Source organism: Triturus cristatus, chromosome 2_2 (genome assembly GCF_964204655.1).
Source record: "Triturus cristatus chromosome 2_2, aTriCri1.1, whole genome shotgun sequence".
Lineage (NCBI taxonomy): Eukaryota > Metazoa > Chordata > Amphibia > Caudata > Salamandridae > Triturus > Triturus cristatus.
The window spans coordinates 45,343,209-45,362,317 of NC_140582.1; positions in this window are offsets into that span (position 1 = coordinate 45,343,209).

A 19,109-nucleotide genomic window follows, 5' to 3' on the forward strand; every position below is an offset into this window, starting at 1 on the left:
TGCCGGTTCCTGAAGATAAGGCACTTGTGCCATCACTCCATGCAGTCGCCTCAGATTCAACGGCGTGTTCCTATTAGGCATAAATCCCGATTGATCCGTGTGAACCAGGGTCGTGAGATGCGGGGTAAGCCGAAGCGCCAGGACCTTTGCTAATATTTTAGCCTCTGCATTAATGAGGGAAATGGGGCGGTAGGATGTGCACTCCTCCGGGGGCTTCCCTGGCTTCGGGATCGCCACCATCGTGGCCACACGCTGATCCCGTGGGAGTTCTCCCTTTGTCAAACTATCACAGTACATTGTAAGCAAGTGTGGGGCCAGTGCCCCCGCCAGCTTCTTGTGAAGCTCTACTGGGATTCCATTCGGACCCACCGCCTTTCCCGTCTGTAAGGAACCGATCGCTACCTGGAGCTCTTCATCGTCAGATCCTCCTCCAGTGTGAGGGCTGCCTCAGGGGTGAGCTTGGGCATTGCTATATCCTTGATATAGGTCAGTGCTGCATCCAGTGTCATCGCTGATTGTGACGTGTACACCTGCCGAAAGTGTTGTGCCAGCCTGTGGACGATGGCTCGTGGGTCAGCACTCAGCATGTTATCTGGTAGTCTAATCTGTGCTATCCACTTCCTATCCCTCTCCTTTTTATCGAGCCACGCTAACAACTTCCCTGCCTTATCCCCGACCTCGTATATTTTATGTTGTGTGGCTGTCAAGCCAATCATAGTCACCCCCTTCAGATGTTCCTTATGCAATTGTTGTTGGGGGCGCAGGGCGCGGGCCGCATCGCGAGTTGGGTCCCGAGAATACCTTGTGTCCGCCTCTTGGAGGTCTGATTCCAAGGCCTCGAGTTCCCTCCGCTGTTCACGTTTATGGCCGGATATCGCGGTGATTGCCTGTCCTCGGATCACAGTTTTATAGGCCTCCCATTGGGTGGACGGGGAGCCAACCGACCTGACATTTTCCCGGAAGTAGTGCTTCGTGGATTTGCTGATGGATTTCATGATCCCGGGAACTTTCAGGTAGCCCGGAAATATGGGGAATATTCGCTGCCGTCCCCCCTGACGATACGTGTACGTTAATACCACTGGTGAGTGATCTGATATACCTCTGGGCTTAATGTCCACTGAGTCTACGTGCCTGAGGCTCTCCGGGGAGGCCACAAAGTGGTCTATCCTTGACAGACTGTTGTGTGCCGCAGAGTGGAAAGTGAACTGACGCTCCGAGGGGTGTCGATAACGCCAGGCGTCCATCAGTCCCATTGCCTCCAGAGACCCCCGAGCCGTACCCCTCCCCCCGCCCGCTCCCTCACCGGGTGCCGATCCATATCTCTGTCCACCACGTCATTAAAGTCCCCTCCAATCAACAGCTCTCCCTCCGGGAGATCAAGGAGGAACTCACTCAGGGCCGGAAGCGTAACCGCCTGCAGCGCGGGGGAAACATAGACCAACACTATGTTGACGGGGTGGCCCTCCCACTGTCCCACCAGCACCGCAAAGCGGCCATTTGTGTCCGTCTTTGTCTTGTGTATTATTAGCGGCGATTGTTTACGGATTAAGATACCCACTCCCCTAGATCCTGACGTGAACTCTGAGTGTAACGCCATCCTGAACCCTCATCTATCCATCGCCTTGCATGTATTCCCCGTGATATGCGTTTCCTGCAACAGGACTATAGCCGGGGAGCTACCCTTAATACACTGCAGCACCAGCCCCCTCTTGATTTTTGCCCCCAGGCCCCTTACATTCCACGTCATCAGTGTAAGGGTGCGAACCTTGGTACCCGCCCCTCGCCCTTGCGCTATCAACTGCGAGTGTGACATTGTCATACCGATCCCAACCCACTCTCCAGGGGCCGGCTAGTTTTGCCAGGAGTCTTTACCAGTCTCATGTGAGGACATATCAGTACCAAGTGCCCACATACACAGCTTGAAAACATAGCATAGGACCAAACCTCAACAATAACACCCCACCCTCCTCCCCCCACCCTGCCTCCCTGCTAGACGGATTTGGAACTACCCGCCACCCCAACTTTGCAGAGCGCTTTATACCCATTCCCAGTAACAGTACTTGCTTGTCGGGTAGGAAGTCCGGTGGTCACCACAGTCTATCCCCTTCCGCAGAGCCAGTGTTCATCGCGACCGGTCTGAGGCCGCCATCTGCACCCTTCATCGGTAGAGCCTCGGCCGCCCGCTTATCACGTGTGGAAGAGCACGGATGACTCCCCCCCACCCTCCACACGGACAGCAGCATATAACCCCCAGAGTCTATCTCTGCGCGCGCCATTATGTTCAAACCCTGGTGTCTCCTCTCAGTGCTCCGTTGCTGCCGCCCACGCCGCGCCTCCCACTCGTGTCCGTTCAGGATCTTCGGGGATCTCCTCCACTCATTGGCGCTGCTGCTGCTTGCCTGAATGCTGACGTCCTTCCACCGGTCGCCACCCGTCAAGCCACTCTCTGGCCTCCTCCGGACGATCAAAGAACCACGTTTTTCCATCAGCTACTATCCGCAATTTCGCCGGAAATAGCATTGAGTACGCCAGGCCCTTACTTCGGAGATCCCTTTTTATCTAAAGGAAGCCTCTGCGGCGCTTAGTGACCGCATCCGTGAAGTCCGGGAAAAAGGAGATGAGTGAATTGTGCACCAGTATTGGTGGGGCCACTCTCGCAGTTTGTAGAATGGCATCCCGGTCTCGGAAGTTGAAGATGCGGGCTAACACCGGCCTTGGGGGCGCCCCGGTTTAGGTCGACCTCCCGGCACCCTATGCGCCCGTTCGACAGAGAAGAAGGCAGACAAGCCCTTAGGCTGGAGTCGTGTCTTGACGAGGTCTTCAACATAGAGGTCCATGGCCTGTCCCCCTTCACTCTCAGGAAGGCCCGTAATTCGGACGTTATTGCGGCGGGAGCGCCCTTCCTGATCGTCGAGCTTCGCCGCCATAGTTTTGTTCTCAGCCTCAAGGCGTGTCACCCTCTTAAGCAGCGCTGTGGTATCCCCGACTAGGGATTTCGTCGTTTGCTCCACCTCCGTGACTCTGGCCGCCATTTTTTGAAAGTCGGCCCTCAGAAACGACACATCCGTTGAGATTGTGCCCACTGTGGATTGAACCTGTGGATTGAACCTGAGAACGCGCGGCCATAATGTCTTCAAGCGTCACCTTACTCTTCTCCCCCTGGTTCGCGGCGTGCACCTGCGGCTCGTTGGTAGGCCCGGTCGACGTCGTTTCTTTGGCATAGGCGTACTTCTCCAGTCTGCCCTGGGCATTCGTACGTGGGCCCTTGCCGCCCATTGTATCAGGATGTGCTCTGCCGCAGTCGGTAATCGCCGCCGCCTGCCACAAGGCTGTCACCCCACGTGCGGCCTGTTGGGTTTCCTGCTGCGCCAGCACTCAGAAGGCGTCTCGGCGGACGAGGCTGCCGTGCTCCCCACGCGGGACTGACCTTGCTAGGGAAGCGGGCAGTGGTCCGCCCTCTTGGCTCCGCCGTCGAGTCCACCACCAGCAGAGCCCACTTTCTGTCCGGGAACGCGACTGAGTCCCACTGTATCGTGCTGGCCCTCGTGGGCGGCCCTCCGGTTCTTCCAGCTGCACTGGACGCTGAGTTTAAAGGGGGGGTGCTGGCATTGCCGGGGCGCCCTCTCCGCACCTCCACCCCTCCGCTTTGGCTATGGCCACCCCATCGATCCCGCCGTGGGGGGCTTCGGCGCCCTTACAGCCGATGGGTGTCCTTTGCGCTCCACCCGTGCTGATTTGCCAAGGGCAGCGTCCCCACCACCGCCCGCTCGGCAGTCCGCAGCCCCAGCGCCAATTATGTCTCAAGCGTAGCTCAAGTTCGTGGCCAGCAGCCTCCTCCGTCACTGCAGCGCTCCGCGGCGTCCACTCCAGTCTCCAAGCCGCTCTGGACGCCAAGCACACTGTACCACCGTGTCGGCGTTGTTGCAGGCCGTTCCGCTCTCCGGGCACTGTGTCTGAACGTCACGCGACCCCGATCCCGTCAGGGTCTACGCGCGCATCGCGGATCTCATCTCCCTCGCAGGCAGGCACCAGATCACTGGAGGCCCCGGCTCAGGTCTCCGATCCAGGCCCCGGATCCGCCCCCACATCTATGGTGGCTCCGTTTGCAATTTTCGGGCCGAAACTTCGGCCGCGGCCTCTCGAGGTCTCACTAGGCTCCCGTCGTCGTTCCTCAACGACGGTGATGTCGGATAAGTGACCGGATTAGCGGGGAATATTTGGCGGTCGCCGGAGCTCCCTTAGGCTGCGGCCATCTTTGCCGGTCGCAAGCCACGCCCCCTCTAAAATTATTATTTAGATGAAACTATTGTCTCTTCATCTATCCTTTCCGTTAGATATATTGATCTTTTACACTAAAAGAAGAGCACAGTGAAGAATGGCATTCCATTCTTTACTCAGAATCGCCTTGACTAAGAAATTTCCCCATGGTCGACGACTCTTAGCTGTGATGTCACCTACATTCAGATCAAATGCTATTATATCCATATACAACAATGGGAATATCCTTATTCAAGCCTCCGATTGGAACCTGGGCATCTTTGATGACAGATACTTGATCGAAATGACACTCCAAATCCTCTAGGAATGTCCTTCCCCTAACTTTGACACAGGACCCTCATAATCTCTCTCTAATGTGCCACAACCACCTGTTGATCGCCCCGCCTAGATTGAAAAACACACATAGGGCCCCAGTTCCACCAAATCTGGGCTCCACACACTCTCCAACCATCTCCCGACCAGCCAGTCCAGATCAATGCCATTCCCTTAATGCTGGAGCAAAGGCTATCCCAAGCTCCGACGACCTCTCCTATACTTCCCTCACTCCTATCATTCTTCCTGTCTCTCTCCTACATAACTCCCCCTCTCCACAGCAGGCCCTTCCTCCTGCCTCCCTCCTACATAATTCCCTCTCTACACAGCAGGCTCGCCAACTCTCCTCCAGGAATCCAATTCCCCATAGCCCCCGCAATACCAAAAGACCCCACTCTCACTCCAACCCTCAACTCTCAAACCCTTTCCCCTTCCACCCAAACTCCTGCCTCACGCCGATTCCAGCACTATATTACCTTGCTCCCCTGCACAGCAGAGATGGAAATCCTCCTCAGGGGATGCCCCCCTCCTCATGGTCCCCTTACCTGGGACCCAGCTACCTCCACCTTAGTGAACAGCCCTCAACTCTCAAACCCTTACTCCCTTCCACCCAAACTCCTGCCTCACTCAAATCCCAGCGCTATATTACCTTGCTCTCCTGCACAGCAGAGATGGAAACCCTCCTCAGGGGATGCCCACCCGCCTCATCGTCCCCTTTCTTGGGACCCACCTACCTCCACCCTAGCGAACAACCCTCCTCCTCCCCTCCACAAGAACCATGAACTACAATCTGATCCTGCAGCTAAGCTCAAGGAATTAACAGAGAACTTCCAAAACTCAAAATTGACATTCAAAATCTCATTAACATCACCTTGGAGCTGGCCCTTGACCTCTCCTCCAACAAGAAATTGCAGGTGATTCGGCATATGACCCAACCTCATCCTAACCTACCATCTCCTTCCACTTGGTTACCGAGTGACCTTGGGCAGAAGCACCGAGGCCAAGACTGGAATACCACTCTCTACGCCAACGATCAATCTAGAACTGCCAGATCCTAAAATCATGTATCTGAACCAGAAATTCTCTTCCTCCTCCGAGCTTACAACTCCTCTCTTACAGGCATCTCAGTCCCTACTGGAACAACACAAACCACCCCTTTAATGGCGCCTGGAGTGACTAATCCCAAGCTTGGCAACTCAGAGGCTATACAAAGCATAATTTCCAACCTGCATACAGCTCCCAGTCTCAACGCCAATGCCTTAAACATTAATACCTCATGCAGATCACCATTACACAGCCCTCATTCACAGATCACAAATCACACCTGAAATGCATGTTACTCAACTGTAGATCAGCAGCGAAACATGCTGCGGACTTTGCCGATTTCATCCTTGCCCAGGACCGAGACCTCCTTATCCTCAACGAAACTTGTCTCACCGTCTCCTCAGGTCCCATCCTTGACATTCTAGTCCCTCCAAGCCACAACATTATCAGACTCGATCAATTTAAGAGAACGGGTGGTGGCATAACCTGTATCTACCACAACTCTCACAGCAAAACAGTCCCCTTCGGCAAGTCTCTCAACCTGCGAATATTCATGCATAGACATCACTAGCAATCACTGACCCTCATGTAGCCTGCACATCTTCTACCACCCTCCGGGAAACAACCTCCCTCTAATTGAGCAAACTATGGAAACCATATCCTCCAACCAGGGACGACACTGCCCCAGATCTTCCTTGGTGACTTCAATCTCCATTGGAATGACCCACATGACCAGGCGGTTAACAGTCTCAAAAACTTCCTAACTGAGCTCTGCCTGGCTCAATTCTGTGACAAACCCACGCACAATTTAGGTTTGAGCCTCGATCTAATCGTCTCCAATCTCAACTCCATACAGCTCAAATCTATTCTCCCTTGTGACTGGTTCGACCATCACTATATCACCTTCCGTATCCTAGGAAGTTGGAACTCCAAAAGATCATAACCATTAAAACAAAAACACTGGAAAAGAACGCTCCAAAATACAATTGTTAATGAGCTCACATCTCGCTACAATATCTCCCTAATGCCGCCTGCAAACATGGCTGACGTGCACACCCTCACGGAGCACTAAAGCAACTCTATGTTGTCTGCCCTGAAACAAACTGCCACCCTTCAACTAAAAAGAAAATCAATCAAAGACTCCAAACCATGGTTCAACGACAGCCTAAATGCTGACAGATGCAGCATGAGATTAGCAGAACGTGCTTGGAGATCTGCTCCATCCAAGGGACTACTACAAATTCTAAGACTAAAAAGGAGTAGATGCAACAAACTCATCCGAATGGCGAAAGCAACCTTCTTCAAATCCCAACTGGACAAAGCCAAAAACCGCCTGAAAAGGCTGTTTGAGTTGATTAAGTTACAATCCAAGAACACGCCTATCCAATCTCCTCTTATCTCCTGCCCTCCACCAAACTGCGATGCCATTGCCGACTTCTTCCTTCAAAAGGTGAGCAAGATCGAATCAGATCTAAAGTCTGCCCTAATCGATCTCTAACCCTCTCCTAACTCCTCCTTACCCTTGCCACCTCCTATGCCACCCTGCACCTCCCCTAAAAACAACACCTCTTGTATCCAATTAACACCCCTCAACATCATTGCCATCTTCAGCACTCTCTCAACTCTGGAATCTTCAAATCACTTTAATGATCCCCTCACCCCAACTTCTTTAAAGGAAGGATAGGATCACTAGTCCCAATCTGGTCCAAGATCAGCAATGCTTCTCTTCTGCAAGGTGAGATCCCTGACTGCCTGAAGGCAGGCCTAGTTCTCCCCATTCTCAAAAAACCCAGGACAGACCCTGAAGACCTGAATAACTATTGTCCAATCACAAACATCCCTACCCTGGCAAACCTCCTTGAGAAATGTGCCTCTTTTCTCAACAACAGAACTCAGAGAGTCAAATCCAATCAAACTCTATCCAACTCCAGTCCCTGCACACTGGGTGTGCCCCAAGGGTCCTCGCTCTCCCCCACGCTCTTCAACCTGTTCATTGAACCACTTTCTGTAATCCTCAAAGCCTCAAACATCCAATATCCCATGTATGCAGATGACACCCAACTGTACAAGATATCAAGTCACTCAACGGAACTCTACACAAAACACTTAATTGGCTAACATCTAACCACCTCAAACTAAACGCCCTTACAACAAAATTCCTCCTCATTTCACCCACTAGGCAAAGCCTGATTGTTGAGAAATATCTAAAAAATCTCTCAGCTCTCAACTGCACACCACACATCATTGATGCCACACAATCACTAGGAATTGTGCTAGATAAGAACCTAAACATGCAGGATCACATCGATCACATCGGACCATCTACCAAAGGAGTGAACTACCAACTTAGCATCCTAAGAAAACTCAAACCCTACCTTCCCCAAGACGACGTCAAATCTGCTGTGCAAGCACTAGTCATCTCAAGACTAGAATACGGCAGTGCTACTCAATGCGGGCTTCTGAAACTCAGTTTAGCCCCCCTTGAGAATCGTTAAATGCTGCAACTAGACTCATCACTGGCTCTAAGAAAACCAACCACATCTCTCCGGACCTGAAATCGCTCAACTGGCTTCCGTTTGACTCGAGGATCCAGTTAAAAATTGCATATATGACTGATAGAGCTCTACACTTCAACACTCCCCTTTACCTGGCAAATCAGCTCGAACTGTTGGGAGCCTCCTGGCCCTCTAGGAGCACCAGCACACTACAACTCAAGCCAAAGAAATAAAAATAAAATAAAAACCTACACTCATTTATTCTCTGGAATTGCCCCAAGAATATGGAACTTCCTACCTGTGGAAACAAGACTGATTCCTTCAACTTTTGTCTTCAAAAGGAAAGTGAACGCCTTACTGTTGAACACTGCGCTGAACTATAAGTTTCCCTCCATTTGTCTCCTATCTTGTTTAGTTGATTAATATGCTACCTCGCATTGTAGTGAAGATCGTTATCTACATATGTACAATGCTAAGTTAGCATAACCGCGTTAGATGTTAGAAAGCCATCTTGCCGCTTTTGCTGCTTTTGCACACAACACTGTAGTCACATGTTATTAAATTGAGAAATGCTTACTCGACTTTGCTTCACATGAGAACTGTCTGTTGTTAACATCCCAAACAGTGAGCAGCGACCTTGGTCTGTACACAGTGTAAAAGAAACAGTCTGGGTCGCTAGACGGTGCATGCTGTTGAGTTCAGGTTGATCGGCCCACTAGTTTAGCCATAACACGCACGCAGCTGCAAATACCTGAAAGTCAAGTGCTTTTAATATTGCAGTGTTACATGTTTTCATTACATTCGGAAGAAGAGCGTTCCTAGGAGCAGAGCATAGCTGATCCTGTGATGTGAACTCTCTGAGCTGATCTTTACGGTATGGGGTTCCCCATTCAAGCCTAGAGACCTTTTATTAGTCTAATAATACTATTAGTGTGTTAGAGAAAGGAAGGTGGCTTAGATCCACTGTCATTTTAGTATGATTGCTCCTTTCATTTTCTATGGTATTGTAACTATGCTGATGGCTTTGATTTTAATCGTTTGTCTGCTAATGTTAGCCAAACTGCTGCATCTTAGGACACGAGGTTTATAAAATAAACTCTTTAAACTTTTTCCGTGTCTCTGTTTATTCTGTTGTGGACTGGTACGAGAATAATTACGAAAAGGTATTTCGGATTCCCACCATTCCTGAGAAATATACTAAGTCGCTTGTTCTGGGTTGTCTATACATTGGGACCGCCGAGCTAAACCTCGGATAACGAATGGGACACTGATACTGGCCGGATAAGGGGTTCTGGGTTCTGAGGTGAGTTTTTAGTACACTGCAATTCACTGAGGGCCTGGGTTCCTGCGCATAGTTCTGCGCATAAGCAGAATCCATACAACATGGCACACGTAACGTTTGGTCTATTGATTTGAGACGCCTTAGTAGTGCTTTTATTAGTCCACAACACCCTCACTCTGGTTTCCGGATAACGGGAGAGACGGTTTGACCTACCTGTGTTTCGACTAAATAGGTTCTTTCAAGTTTGATCATTAAAAAGGTTATTTAATCTGAACCCTAGTGCTACTGATATACTGTAGATTTACTGTTTGTGTCCTAATGGCGGTCGATATTCCGGCTCATAGCCGGGCACCCCTGAAACGTCATCTGGCGCAGTAAGGGGTGCCGGACGATGGTATGGTTGTGATTTTTGTGGTAAGTGCCGATGCGTTGTTTCCGTTTGAGTTGTTCTACTCTTGGGTTACTTTGCCGGCGGTGAGTGAAGACGATGATACGTTCCACTCCTATACTGCCACGCAGCTACCAGCCAACTATACGCCATATAGGACTCAGGAAATTCCTATTTCTGCCTGGCAGCATAGCATTTGGTTTAATGGCACCCTTCCCCATGCGGTTATACCGGCGAGAATGGGCCCTTTGTCGATTTCAGGGGCCACATGGCCGGTACTAGCCGGATATACGCCTCATCCCCGTTATCTACAGGTGACGGTGGCTGAGTTGCGTGTACTTCACACTGCCCTTATTAAAGTACATAGGGCTTTAGTGCAGTACGTGTCTCGCAACGTGAAGGTGGGGGCAACTGCTGTTGCGGGACAACCGACGGACCACCACGCGGTGGTTATTAGTCCCGTTATGGTTAATTAGGTTGTGGGCAAACGCCCCCAGAATAGGGATGATTTCCCTTATTGGCTTGCTGAGAAATTTGACCAATTGAAAGTGGTTTATCCGCATACGACTCCTGTGGAAAAACACAGGATCCTTACCATTACTTTGCCGAAAGACTTAGTCCCAGATATGGCCGATTGTGAGAACTGGGGTAAGGTCTTTGCAGCAACATACTCGAAGTGCTTTGGCACTCCGTCTCTGTCGGTACTGCCCTCTGTTATTAAACATGTTCAGGAGAATCACGGTGCGGAGGCTGCCGTAGAATTGGGAATGCGGCTTGTCGGAGTGTTTGATGTGGTTGCTACCATGATACTGGGCAACCTCAAAGGAGATGCTATACAATTCCAAGTGCTTAATAAATTAGACGCAGTGAACGAAGACGACATGCCGAGGGAATTCGCGAAAATGATCGCGAACGCCTATAAACAAGTTGGTCGTAGCGCTTTAGGTGTTAAACCAACTGTGAAGAATCCTGATTTAATACAGCAGACAAAGGCAAACATGTCTGGTAAGGACGAACGCCCTAATTTTCCAAAACAAAGTTGGCGGGCGAAAAAACAGGAGAAGCAGCAACTGAAACAGGGGTATCGTCCTGCCTCTCCAGTACAGTCAGGTAGTGAACGCACTTATGATCTGCGCGATCGTGCTACTATTAAGTCACCTGATCGATTTCAGGTTTCTGAACAACGTTCTCCTCATTCTTCACAGGAAACATTGGCTTCACAGTCCGGTGGCGGAGGCGGTGGCAAAAGTCGGGGTGCCCCACAAGCACGTGAGCAATCCCGACAGACTGACGGCAAAGGCAAGCAGGAGGAATCTGCACATCAAAGACCCCAATTTCAGAAGAAGAAAGTTGCTGCACTGACAGCGAGGTATGCCTCAGATGGTACGGACGCAGCTTCAGAACCTGACATGGGCACTAACGCTGCTAGACAGCGCGGCGGTAGTTACAGTAGAGCGACAAGCACTGCGTCCATATCTGGTGGCGACAGCAACTGATATATTCGTGAATATTGAAACTGCTGACACTCGGGTGTCTCCCCCTGATAGACTATATAATATAGTCATTCAAATTAAAGGTGACATACTACGTACAATTCAAGGGGTTTTTTGGGATAATCTGACCACTACCTATGATATTCTGTTGGCGGAGGCAGATTGGCCCCCGGCTTTCGTTTTAGATGCTCCTAGAGGGGAGGAGGTAATCCTCCCATCCTTTGCGCACACAGTGCCTTAGGTCCTAGCTAAAAAGTACGCCGCGGAATGGGCTCAGGTGCAAGCGCCTGCGTTATATCGAAATCAGGTTGGCTGGGATAAAATGTCTCCCGGCCATGAGATTCCGTTGCGGACTACGCCCCAACCTCAACCACAATACCCCATGCGTCGCGAAGCTAGACCTCACGTCACGTCGATCCTTGAACAATTGGAATATCAAGAAGTAATCGAAACATGTGTGTCACCTATGAATAATCCCTTGTTCACTGTGACGAAGCCTGACGGGTCGTACCGCCTAGTTTTGGATTACCGGCACTTAAACTCTCATTGCCGGACCTGTGCAGTACAGAACACCCACAGTTCGGCTCTCGTCGATAATCTCGTGAGAAAAAGGTTTAAAACCACACTTGACATTTCTAATGGCTTTTACAGCCATAACCTGTTCTCTCTTAGTAGTGAGTGGACGGCGTTCACCTCTGGTGGCAAACAAAAACAATTCAAAAGATTACCAATGGGCTATAAGAACAGCCCGGGAGTCTTTGCCGCTCGCGTGGTCTCCCTCTTAGAGGGTATAGAACCGGATGCGTACTCATATGTGGATGACATTTATCTCACAGATGACGAGTTAGACCCGCATCTTCGTCGCGTTGATCGCATTATTGTTTTGTTTGCGGACTTCGGTTACAAATCCAACTTTGCGAAGTCACACATTTCAGAATATACAGTGTTGTTCTTGGGGTACGAACTCAACAATGAAGGTCGAGGATGGGCTCCGCACTTTCTAGAGAAGTGCGCATGCCTCCGTGCTCCTACTTCACTGAAGAAATTACAATCCCTGCTGGGTTTTCTGAATTTCGGTCGAATTTACATCCCGGATTATGCCCAGCGTATCAAGCCGCTTTATGCCTTGGTACAACCTACTTTTTCCAAATCTTGTTGGCTGCCAGAGCATTCAGCTATATTGCAGTTATTGCAAGCTGATCTTCTTGCTTCTAAATACTTACGGACGCGTGATAACCACACTAACCTGGTCATAAGAATAGTGCCCGGCGCAGTTGGTTTCACATACTTAACGTTCAATGAGGGCGATACAGTCCCCATTGCTTACAAATCTCACTTGTACACTTCAGCTGAACTGCGTTTTTCCGCTGTCGAGAAAGTTCTGACAGCAGTGCAGATGGCGATTCTGAAAGAACAAGCGCTGTCGCAAGGAAAACGCATGTTGGTGGTAACACCCTATCCTGCCCTTGAGGCGGTGACAAAAGCGAGTGTACCGAATTCTAAAGCTTTGCATCCAAGGTGGATACAATGGGCCACTTCCTTGACCTCGCCGGACGTCACTTTTATCTTTGACGCGGCACTTCAGACTCAGGAGTTTTTGCAGTATGAATTCGTTCATCCGGCTCCTCTGTCCTTGCACCCGCTCGAGGATTACCATTGTGTCATATACACTGACGGTTCTGCGCAACCCGCAACTGGATCAAAGCACGGCTATTCAGCAGCTTGCGCAATTGTAATCGGTACTTTCATAAATGGAGAATTCCAGTCCGATGTCGTGCATACGCAGTCATTGGGTGATTGTACCGCGCAGTTGGCGGAGCTTCGTGCTCTGGTGCTAGCGCTAGAGTTTGCTGATCCCCGAGTCACTACCCTTATAGTGAGTGACTCCATTTATTATGTTCAATCTTACAACGACAATCTACATTTTTGGTCTCAGAATGACTACCATGATTCCAAAGGTAGCACGATTAAGCATAAACTGCTTTGGGTTTGAGTGGCAGATCTTAAAGAACGTCTGACTCTCGTGAATGTAATTCACACTCTTGGTCACCAATGAGTTGGTGTCCATGCTGTCGGCAACAGCCTAGCTGACGAGGCAGCAAAAACAGCAGTGGCGACATATTTAGTAGCAGCAGTTACAAGATCCAAAAGTAAGATCGATGATGACATCTTGGCAGCTATTGCTGCTACAGAGCAGGGAACAAAGCCACCGAGAGGTTTCCCTGCTCGTTACCATTATCGCTTAAGTCCTGATAAAGTCCCATTAGTGAGGATTAATGACGTTGGTGACAGATTGATTCCCAACGCGGACTGCAGACCTTCTTTGATATTAGCGGCTCACGAGGGCATGGCGTCAGCGCATGTCAGCGTTGCAGCTACTGTATCTCTGCTACAACAATGTTACTGGTGGTGCGGTTTGTATAAACAAGCCAGAGCTTATGTTCTTAATTGTGACATTTGCCAGCAGATCAAACCTTCGACTGCGGCGCGCCTACCACAAACTCAGTTGTACATATGTAATAAACCGATGGGTTGTGTTTATTTAGATCATTGCGGTCCTTTTACCTCTGATACTGCGTACAAATACATCTTGGTTGCAGTTGATTCGTGCACACGTTTTCTGTGGGTTTGGCCACAAAGGAGTGCTGATTCTCGCACTGTCATAAAAGATTTGCGTGTCTTTGTTGGGAGTTTTGCATGTGGTAGCTTTCATTCTGATCAGGGCCCGGCGTTCGCCTCTAAGGCGTACAAAGAGGCCATGAGAAATTTGGGGGTCCAAGTCAAATTTTCGTCTCTATACCGGCCTGAGGGTAATAGTGCAGTGGAGCGAATGAACCGTGACTTAAAGCAATCTTTGACAGCCAGAGTTTTGGGTACTGGCCAGAACTGGCTAGCCCACTTGTATGACGTGCAACGTGCACTTAATAATCTCCCTAGAAGGTCTCTGGGGGGGCGGTCCCCATACATGATGCTCTTTCGTGTACGAATGTTTGTCCCAGACCTTGATGGTCTAGACATGGCGGCGTCAGCCGCACCCTTTGACGTAGATGAACACTGTGCTGTATTGCAGAATCTTCAAGAATCCAGAAACAGTCTAGCGAAGGAACACGTACCCTCCTAATCTGAAGCTGAACTTCAGATTCCGGTAGTCGGCTGGCTGCCTCAAGTTGGTGATCTGGTCCGTGAGAAGGTGGAGAACAAGAAGGAGTTCGGCCCCTCTTATCGTGCACCGGTTCCAGTGCTTGGAGTACAGGGTACTAGAACAGTCATTTTGCCTCCACTTCCTGGTCAAAAGGATAACAGGTACATATCGATTGACAATGTCAAACTACAGCGAGTGGCCGATTCTTCTTAGTATGACTCCGGCGGTTTCCTGCCCTTCGATGCTGAGAAATTCTGTTGTGGCCCGAGCTTCTGACACAGTGCCTGATGTTGCCATCGAGATGCATGCCGTTACTGGTCCCTTGTTGCCACAAATGCCTAGTGGTGTGCTTGAAGAAGTTGAGTATGCTTATCCTGCGGATGTTACCTTGCCTGTTTTACAATCCACCACAGTTGCCCTCTCACAAGACTCTTTTGATTCTCGTTCAGTGACTTCCATTGCCCCGTCCAAAGTTTCACTTTTTGTGGCTTGGTTCAAAAGACATTTTTTAATACCCCCTTGGACTTACATTTGGCTGGTGCTCATATGTGTTTTTTTGTTTATGTCCATTGGCTTTGTGGTAGTGTTTTTTAGACTTCTCAATGGACACTACCTGAATGAAAGGTCTACGATTCGACTAATTAATGGAACTTTGGCCCCCCACTCCTCATCACACATTATGAAGAGGGACCAGACTTTTGTTAACATTACTGCCTGGCCTGTACGTGATGGGATCGCTTGGGATGCCATTAAATTTCAAATTCATGGCCCCACTGAAGTGATTAATGTGCCAAATGTATTTCGTGTTTCTATGGGTGATGTAGTTAAGCAGAACATTCACTCAGATGATTGGGATGTTCAAGCCATAGAAGCACTGTTTTCTGATTTGAAATATTATGCTGCTTTTGATGCTGAGGATTTGTATTTAGATACTGCTAATTATGATGAGCAATTTTGTTATCAACATTATGGCACGCATTTCCTACACAAAGCAAATACGTTTAGAAATTTTGTAAATTATACACAATGGGAACACTGCCCCGCCCCTAGGATGGGCAACTCTGCCACGTTAGTGGAAAAGTTCACTTATTTTTCTGATTTTAGTGTGTCCAATCCGGCCTCCTTTTATTTTAAAGTTGCGTCTGAGTCTGCTTCTAAAGTTAGGCTGACACACACCAAATTATTGTATTCCAAGTCCTTTATGGACGAGTTGGCAATTGGCGGGTATGATCTGTGGAAAGCTACAGTCGATCTTAAATCGGTTTGGGGTTCCAAACGATGGCAAGTACAGGGAACAGAAGCTTTGCATCGTGCCTGTCTTATCCCGAATCATATGTGGTTTTTAAATTCCTCGATTTTTCAGACAACCTGTTTTGGATTGGCTACGTCTAAAAAATTAAATTTTCCCTCCGTTCCGTAGCTGGGTGCTTATCCCAATTGGGGTAATCATACGGATCTATCTCTTGCTATGTTGCAGACACAGGTTTCCAACACGTCCTTCAATATTTCTGAATTGAATCCGGATGGGTGGTTGGTGTGGCAAACGAGTTCGGACTCCTGTCAACATCGGTTTCTGGATCTCAAGCAGGGGTATACACAGGTTCGTGTAGACCCCCGTTTTGAATCTTCTCACAATGTGACTACCTACTCAGTAGGGAAGTTATGCCAGTCTTGGCTGCAACATTCCACTTTAGCGTCTGTTAAACTTCATTTAGCACGTTTGAATGTCAAAATAGATTTGAATGATTTTGTTAAGGGCCCTGCTGTTGGCAGGCCCAAACGATGGGTGTATGCTGTTTATAACGAAGTTTGGAAGTTATCACAAGTTGAGGCTGCGTCCAGATTACGTGCTATTGATCAAGCCAATATGGAAAAAGTGTTGGCTGTAATAGATAGTAGTATTAACACCCTCTCTTCTAGAATTTATACCTTAGATAATATTGTATCGTCTGTGGTAAACATTGTGCAGGATGATTTGTCTGTATTGTATCATGGTCAAAATCAGTTGCGCTCTATTATGCAGTTTGCATGTACGTTGCAAGCTTTAAAGGCAGGGAAGGTCCCTTGGGATTACATGAATACTTCATCTTTGTTCCTCCCTTTTAATTTAACTGCAAAACAGCAATTCATGTCCATGAAAGATGCTACATATTCATTGCTACACATTGAAAAGTTAGAACCTTTGCCTTTCTCTGTTGCTGAATTGAATTCTGCTGTGTGGCTTGTACATGGGTTGATCACGTTACCGTTTCCCCTGTTTAAGTTTAGTTCCTGCATGAAACATTATGCTCTAGGCAGATATGAACAATTAGGTACTGCCTTCCTGCATGAAGTTTGGGCACTCCCTTTCACATACAGATGTGTGAGGGACGGCAAGGAGGTTTACTTGAAAGGTGAAGAGTGCACTTCCACTCCGGATCACTCTGTTGTGTGTAGGCACATTCAATTGCATGGGGCATGTAATGTGCACGCCCCTAATTTAGCTTGCGTCCTGAAAGGGATTCCTGTGCCAGTTATAACGCCGTCTTTTACGCTGCTTTCTAACGGTAGTTATTTGCTGTTAAATAATGAAGCTTGCTGTGGGATGTTAGTGAGAATTCCCTACATAGTGACTGTATCACAGAGGGTAGTTTGCTGTAATAACGTCCTATTCCCACCCCCGCATGGCCGGCTCGATGTATCCATCTGGCCTTCCATTCCAACCTTGAAAGCAGAGTTCAACAAGATGAGCAGAATAAGGGCCCTATTGTCTCAGAAAGAAGTCGCGTTGACTTCATCCCGGGAAACATTTGTCCTTCACGTAGCAAACACGCGCACTGAGGTGCAAGCGCTTTTGAATACTGATCTACCACTTCATTTTGGGACTCTGATCCAGACTATCTTTAATGCCTCGTCCACAAGTGGCATTGCTCATTTTTTTAAATTGTGGGCTCCGGCCTCATGACCTCTCTTCAAACTATTTTTGGAGTGATCCCGGCCTTTTTTCATTCTATTTTTTCCAGCGTCTTCGTAGGTCTCCCTTTGCTTCTCGCCCTCATAGCTGGAATACTTTTGTTGATCTGCGCCCTGCGCTATGGATGCACGACTTGTGTCACACGACAACATGTCCCGGCTGCTCCATCTTCGTAACCGGATGCTTGAATACTATGGCACTTTGCCATTGGCAACTTTGAGCGTAGCCTATGGATTGTCCTTCCGGTTTGCCTACTTTACTTGTGTGCAGCCAGTCTTTCATTGCCTAGATTGTCCGTTCCAATGGGCTCTGGATTTGTCTCTGTCAAACTCGGTGTCTCCTGACCCGGATTATGATCGGCTAATGAGCCCCTTAGTGGCTCATGAGTTGGACTGTTCTGGTGTCGGGATTATGGCCTGTGCAGCAGCGCATGGAGTTCTTGGAAATTGAGACATCGGACCGGCTGCGATTGACTTCTTAGCGAGAAGTTATCTTGAGGAACACGCCAGTTGTCCTCGTGTCGTGCTGGAAGCTCCGGTGGTTGAGGAGCATGTATGTTCCTTCCCCGTCATGAACTGGATGGCAGATAATTTTGCGGGACATCCCAATGATTTCCTCATGGAAGCTGTTGCAACTTATTGTGCCTATACATTGATGGATTGACTGTTGTACTTTCATTTCGTCCTACGTCCTTCAATGATGGTTTTTTTATCCTCTACATGGTTTTTTTACTCCGATGTAACTTTTTTCTCTGTTTTTTTTTCTTCGAACTTTTTCACTTACCGCATGTGGACTTACAGTTCATGCCCTTGGTTCTGTTCTATCAAACTTGAACTCTGCGTTCTTGCAAGTGCGCCCCTACTGGTTAGTGGTACGATCAAGGGGGGGTGTAGTGAAGATCGTTATCTACATATGTACAATGCTAAGTTAGCATAACCGCGTTAGATGTTAGAAAGCCATCTTGCCGCTTTGCTGCTTTTGCACAGGACACTGTAGTCACATGTTATTAAATTGAGAAATGCTTACTCGACTTTGCTTCACATGAGAACTGTGTGTTGTTAACATCCCAAACAGTGAGCAGCGACCTTGGTCTGTACACAGTGTAAAAGAAACAGTCTGGGTCGCTAGACGGTGCATGTTGTTGAGTTCAGGTTGATCGGCCCACTAGTTTAGCCATAACACGCACGCAGCTGCAAATACCTGAAAGTCGAGTGCTTTTAACATTGCAGTGTTACATGTTTTCATTACATTCGGAAGAAGAGCGTTCCTAGGAGCAGAGCATAGCTGATCCTGTGATGTGAACTCTCTAAGCTGATCTTTACGGTATGGGGTTCCCCATTCAAGCCTAGAGACCTTTTATTAGTCTAATAATACTATTAGTGTGTTAGAGAAAGGAACGTGGCTTAGATCCACTGTCATTTTAGTATGATTGCTCCTTTCATTTTCTATGGTATTGTAACTATGCTGATGGTTTTGATTTTAATCGTTTGTCTGCTAATGTTAGCCAAACTGCTGCATCTTAGGACACGAGGTTTATAAAATAAACTCTTTAAACTTTTACCGTGTCTCTGTTTATTCTGTTGTGGACTGGTACGAGACTAATTACGAAAAGGTATTTCGGATTCCCACTATTCCTGAGAAATATACTAAGTCGCTTGTTCTGGGTTGTCTGTACATTGGGACCGCCGAGCTAAACCTCGGATAACGAATGGGACACTGATG